The sequence below is a fragment of the Lolium perenne genome, chromosome 2 (genome assembly GCF_019359855.2).
Source record: "Lolium perenne isolate Kyuss_39 chromosome 2, Kyuss_2.0, whole genome shotgun sequence".
Taxonomy (NCBI): domain Eukaryota; kingdom Viridiplantae; phylum Streptophyta; class Magnoliopsida; order Poales; family Poaceae; genus Lolium; species Lolium perenne.
Window position 1 is genome coordinate 82292951 of NC_067245.2, and position 6000 is coordinate 82298950.

Below are 6000 nucleotides of genomic sequence, written 5' to 3' on the forward strand. Positions count from 1 at the left end.
AGGAGAAAGGTATTAAATCTGAAGATATGAAGAATTTACCTCCCATAGAAGATTTATGCAAGATAACTCCCCCTTCATCCATGATTGAGGTACACTCTCTTCAACGCTTTACTAGGGAAGATATTCCGTATTCAAAACCTCCTGCACAATGCTTAGATGAGTTTGATAATTATATTGTTAAGCAAGAAAATTTTAATATGAGAGTAGAGAATCATTTAATGGAAAATTCTCAAGCTATTAGTAAATTGCATGATATTGTGGAGAGAACCTCCAATGATGTTAAGATGCTTGTTAAACATTTTCATATGGTTCAAACTCAAATTGATCAACTCACTAAAGTGCAAAATGACTTGTTAAAAAATAATTCTAAAGAAAAACATGCTTATGAAGTAACAACTAGAGGCGGTGTTTCTACTCAGGATCCTCTATATCCTGAAGGGCATCTCAAAAGAGTTGAACAAGATTCTCAACGAATTGAACCTAGTGCTCCTTCTAAGAAAAAGAAGAAGAAACATAAAACTGTTGTAGAATCCTCTGAGCCTATTAATGATCCTAATAGTATTTCTATTTCTGATGCTGAAACTGAGAGTGGTAATGAACATGATAAAGATAATGATAAGAATGATGCTTCTGATAAATAAGAGGTTGAAGATGAACGTGAAAAGCATGCTAAAAATAAAAAGTATACTAAAGAAGATTTTATTGCTGAGAAACATGGTAATGAAAGAGAACCTTGGGTTCAAAAGCAAATACCTTTTCCTGCTAAGAAACTAAAATCAAAGAAAGAAGAACACTATAATAAATTTTGTGATTGGATGAAACCTTTGTTCTTGCAAATCCCTTTGACTAATGCTATTAAATTGCCTCTTTATTCAAAGTATATGAAAGATATTGTCTCTAACAAAAGGAAAATTCCTAATGAGGAGATTTCCACTATGCTTGCTAATTACTCTTTCAATGGCAAAGTTCCAAAGAAGCTGGGCGACCCAGGTATACCGACTATTCCTTGTTCCATCAAGAATAATTATGTTAGAACTGCTCTATGTGATTTGGGAGCAGGTGTTAGTGTTATGCCTTTTTCTCTTTATAAGAGACTTTATTTAGATAAGTTGATACCAACTGATATATCTTTGCAAATGGCTGATAAATCTACTGCTATTCCTGTTGGTATATGTGAGGATGTTCCTGTTCAAGTTACTAATAATTGCTTAATATTAACTGATTTTGTTGTGTTGGAAATGCCTGAAGATGATAATATGTCTATTATTCTTGGGAGACCTTTTCTTAAAACCGCAGGGGCTGTTATTGATTGCAATAAAGGAAAAGTTACTTTCAATGTTGATGACAAGGAGCATACTGTTTATTTTCCCAAGAGGATTGATAAAGTATGTGGAGTTAATACAATTTCTAATGTGAGAACTATCAAAGTGGGAGTTATTGATTGTCCTATATTGTTGATACTCGTTTTGGGCCGATGGCTAATCAAGAACATAATTCGACGTTCGGCGTGATAGATATATTGCTCATTTAGGAGACACCATGTCCACAATTTCAAGTTGTGCCATGATCCGGCTTGATAGCTGATTATGCTAGCAGTCAGAGGTGATCTCGAGGATCGATATATGAAGTCTTCTACTAGAGCTCCTTTAAGATGACCTCAAATGAAGAAATGATATAAACGAAAGTTGTGCGTCTCGTCGAAACAAGCAACTTTGGTATTTGAGTCCTCGCGATCCGAGTTAGTATGCAATTTTTAGAGCTAAAATACTGCTGAAACTCGAATTATCTGAGGTAGGGAGCCCGACCATAGAGGCCTCTAGGGTAAGGCGCGAGCCAAATTGAAAAAAGGCGAAAACGTTAGAATTAATCGTTTTTCTTGCGACCTCAATTTAACGATCAAGATGAAATCGGATGGAAAAGTGGTCAACATGAAAGTTCTTCGTTTTTTCGAGACGAACAACTTTGTTGTTTACGAGATTTTTATTTGAGGTCGTTTACTGCCTCGAAAAGGTCCCGCAATGTGCAGATACGTTTTTGACCGAACAGTTATAGAAAGTTCGGACCACACCATCCGAATTGGAACCAATCTAGGGTTTTGGACGTGAATCCAACCCTCCATCTTGCACGGAAAGTCCAGCCGCCCTTTATATACATGAGGGGTGACGGCCGATTGAAACAACACCAATCGAACAAATCAATCTACTACTTTTTCGTGTTCATCTACCTTTATCTCTCTCCCCTTGTATTTTTCTTCTCGTTCTTCGTTGTTCTTCAGGATTGGAGGCTGCGAATCCACGAGGTCCTAGGGGCGGTTAGGCCGACCTAGGGCAGCCCATAGCTGCCGCAAGCCCTGACGGGGTCCCTCCCGGGCAAGCGGGGTTTCGGGTCTCAAAAGCGCTCGCTAGACTGTCTTGCGTATCGCGCTTCCGGCGAGCCTCCCTCGGTGCGTGATGCCGCGCATCGCGCTCGGTATCGAGGGTACACGGCGACGTGTTCGTGTGCGAACACACTTTTTGGCGACTCCGCTGGGGACGAAGCTTCGAACGGTCTCCAGCCCGTTCTTGCTACGAAGATATCGTCATCAAGAGGCTGCAATCTACAACGGTATCATGAATCCCCAATCTCCTTATGTAGATGCAAACAACTCTTATATTGATGTTGCTAGATCCTCTGATATATATACTGTATCGGCTAACCCTAGATCTTACTATGTGCAAAAGCCGATGCAAAATAATCTCCATACCTTTAGCAACTTGCAACAATTATCCACTTCTCATGCATCGGCATCCCCAGAAGTTCATATGCCGATGAACAACATGATGACTTCAGTTAATCAATATGAAAGACCCAATGTTAAAAATTTCAGTAGCTTGCAAGATAGTGTTTCATCGTTTTATTCATCGGTAGATAGTTCAAAATATATTGTTTCACCTGCATACATGCCGATTGATAGGGAAATTGGACATGCTACTATTAGCTATTTGGCCAATTACCCTGAACCATCATATGTTGCACCTTATGTTACTAACTTTTCAACACCATATGCAACTAGAGATATCCATAATTCGGCTCCACACCTCCACAATGGTTATAGCCGAATAAGTGGAAATTCAATAGAAACTCAGGTGCCTTCATCTAGTGCTGCAACATATGGTAATAATGATTGTAGGAAAAAACTTGCAGCTGAGTTCAAGAAGCTTAATGCTCTTCACCGGGAACTAGAAGAAAATCCATGTGATCTTGCAGCAATACATGCTTATGAATCATACAAGAAGAAGCGTGAAGAAGAGCGTAAAGAGCATGCAATATCAGGTTTTGTCCTTCACAACCATAAAGTTTTGGCAACGCTTCATTGCCGAAAGAGAAAACAAGCATCAGAGCGCAACAATGTCTAGCTAAGGTTAACGCCGATAAGGTTATTACGTTTGATGATTTATCGGAGGAACAACGCCAAGGCTATGAAATACTAAAAAATAAACGCAAGAAGGAATTTGAGGTGCTTGAAATTAAGCTCAAGGAGGAGCATAAAGCGTACAAGAAAAAACTTGAAGAGGAAGATCTACAATTTTTCCATGCAATGATCAAGAAGAATCCTCAGGATAATGTTACCCTGGTTGAAGAAACCAAATCCTCTCCTCCATGCAGCAATCAAGTTGAACCCTCTGAGATATTGAAGCAAAAAGAAGAAACTTTGCATAGTAATAATATCAATGAAGAAGATAAAGATGGTTCTGCTAGTATGCTTAATTCGGTTATTGGAAAAGCCGAATAAAAAAGTGCATGTGTTGATTCCATTGAATCAAAAGATGCAAGTTTCGTTGAGCAAGAGCATGGTGATTGTGAAACAACCATGCTTTATTTTTCTAGATGTAAGGGAGCTTACATACTTCCCTACGAGTGCTGTGCGAAAGGAATTGACGAACATCAAGAGCAGCAAAATATAGCCGAACTATGTTCGGTTGATGAAGATCAACAAAGTGAGGATGTACAGAGTTCAGAACAGCAAGAAGACAAGACGTTTGAGAGTCATCCAAATACAGGGAAATATATTGTTCAGGTCATGCAACCATCATACTCTCCCAACGTCTTCAAATAGGTATATCTAGCAAATAATTTACTGATTTTTCGATTTGGTCAAAGCCATATTGTTGATGTATCTATCAGCAAGATTTTCATGAGAAACTTTAAAAGACCAATGAGGAGAAGTAATTTCTTTGTTAGAAATATAATTGCTACACAACATATCGGTCAACATGTTGCACCATTTAGAAAGACCGATAGTGAAAAATTATTACAGCCAAGGCTTTCCACATTGTTTCATTTGAATTTTATATCTACATGGGTAGCTTTGCTTACTTCATACTTGGCTTACATTTGGTTTCAAGTGAGACATATGTGTTACAACTATTTTGGTTTCAGAAATTTAAAGCCAAGGTTATTATCTTTGGAGAAAGCCGATGATAGTACAATAACTTATTCAAACACATCGGAAAAAGAGTGTAAAAATCAACACATAGCTGAATGGGGTGATGTAAAATCTGAACCATTCGATTGCTTAATTTCAAAGCCGTTCTCACAGCAAGATCGGCTGGAAAATAAAATGTGTACCTTTAGTTTGAGCATGTGTGATCATATCTTTGATGTATTGCTGAAGAGTGATTATATTAGAATTCTTGATCACAATGTTGAGCCATTAGTACAAGGACGAATCTATTGCAAGTTGCATGATTCGTTTGAGCACAATACTCAGAATTGCATCATGTTCCATCAAATAGTACAATCGGCCATTAATAAAGGACGATTGAAATTTGTTGAAACAGAAACAGATGGCCAATCTATTTCGATTGGTCTTGATGGCAAAAAGTTATTGCATCGGTTACCTCTAGCCGATTCATATGATGATGAGAAGGTGCACACTAGAGATAATGGGATCACACTCTCAAGTAAAGAAATTATTCAAGAGCATATTAAAGACATTCTTGAAGCTGGGTGTTCCATTGAAGCTACACCAAGGATATCAAGCACTGGGGGGCAACAACAAAATTCAAAGATCGCTGGACGCAAAACGAAACAGGACAAATGCCGTGATAAGCACAAGGGTAAGAAAACTAAGGTCACTTTCGCAGAGTTATTGGAGAAATATAAGAAGGAGAGTGAAGCAAGGAGTTCTTATCGGCCAAGTATTGCAAAGTCATTGACACGCGTACAGCACGCGTCCGTTGGGAACCCCAAGAGGAAGGTGTGATGCGTACAGCGGCAAGTTTTCCCTCAGTATGAAACCAAGGTTTATCGAACCAGTAGGAGCCAAGAAGCACGTTGAAGGTTGATGGCGGCGAGATGTAGTGCGGCGCAACACCAGGGATTCCGGCGCCAACGTGGAACCTGCACAACACAAACCAAGTACTTTGCCCCAACGAAACAGCGAGGTTGTCAATCTCACCGGCTTGCTGTAACAAAGGATTAGATGTATAGTGTGGAAGATGATTGTTTGCAGAAAACAGTAGAACAAAGATTGCAAGAGATTGTATTTCAGTATAGAGAATTGGACCGGGGTCCACAGTTCACTAGAGGTGTCTCTCCCATAAGATAAACAGCATGTTGGGTGAACAAATTACAGTTGGGCAATTGACAAATAAAGAGGGCATGACCATGCACATACATATTATGATGAGTATAGTGAGATTTAATTGGGCATTACGACAAAGTACATAGACCGCTATCCAGCATGCATCTATGCCTAAAAAGTCCACCTTCAGGTTATCATCCGAACCCCCTCCAGTATTAAGTTGCTAACAACAGACAATTGCATTAAGTATTGCGCGTAATGTAATCAATAACTACATCCTCGGACATAGCATCAATGTTTTATCCCTAGTGGCAACAGCACATCCATAATCTTAGAGATTTCTGTCACTTCCCCAGATTCACGGAGACATGAACCCACTATCGAGCATAAATACTCCCTCTTGGAGTTAAGAGTAAAATTTGGCCAGAGCCTCT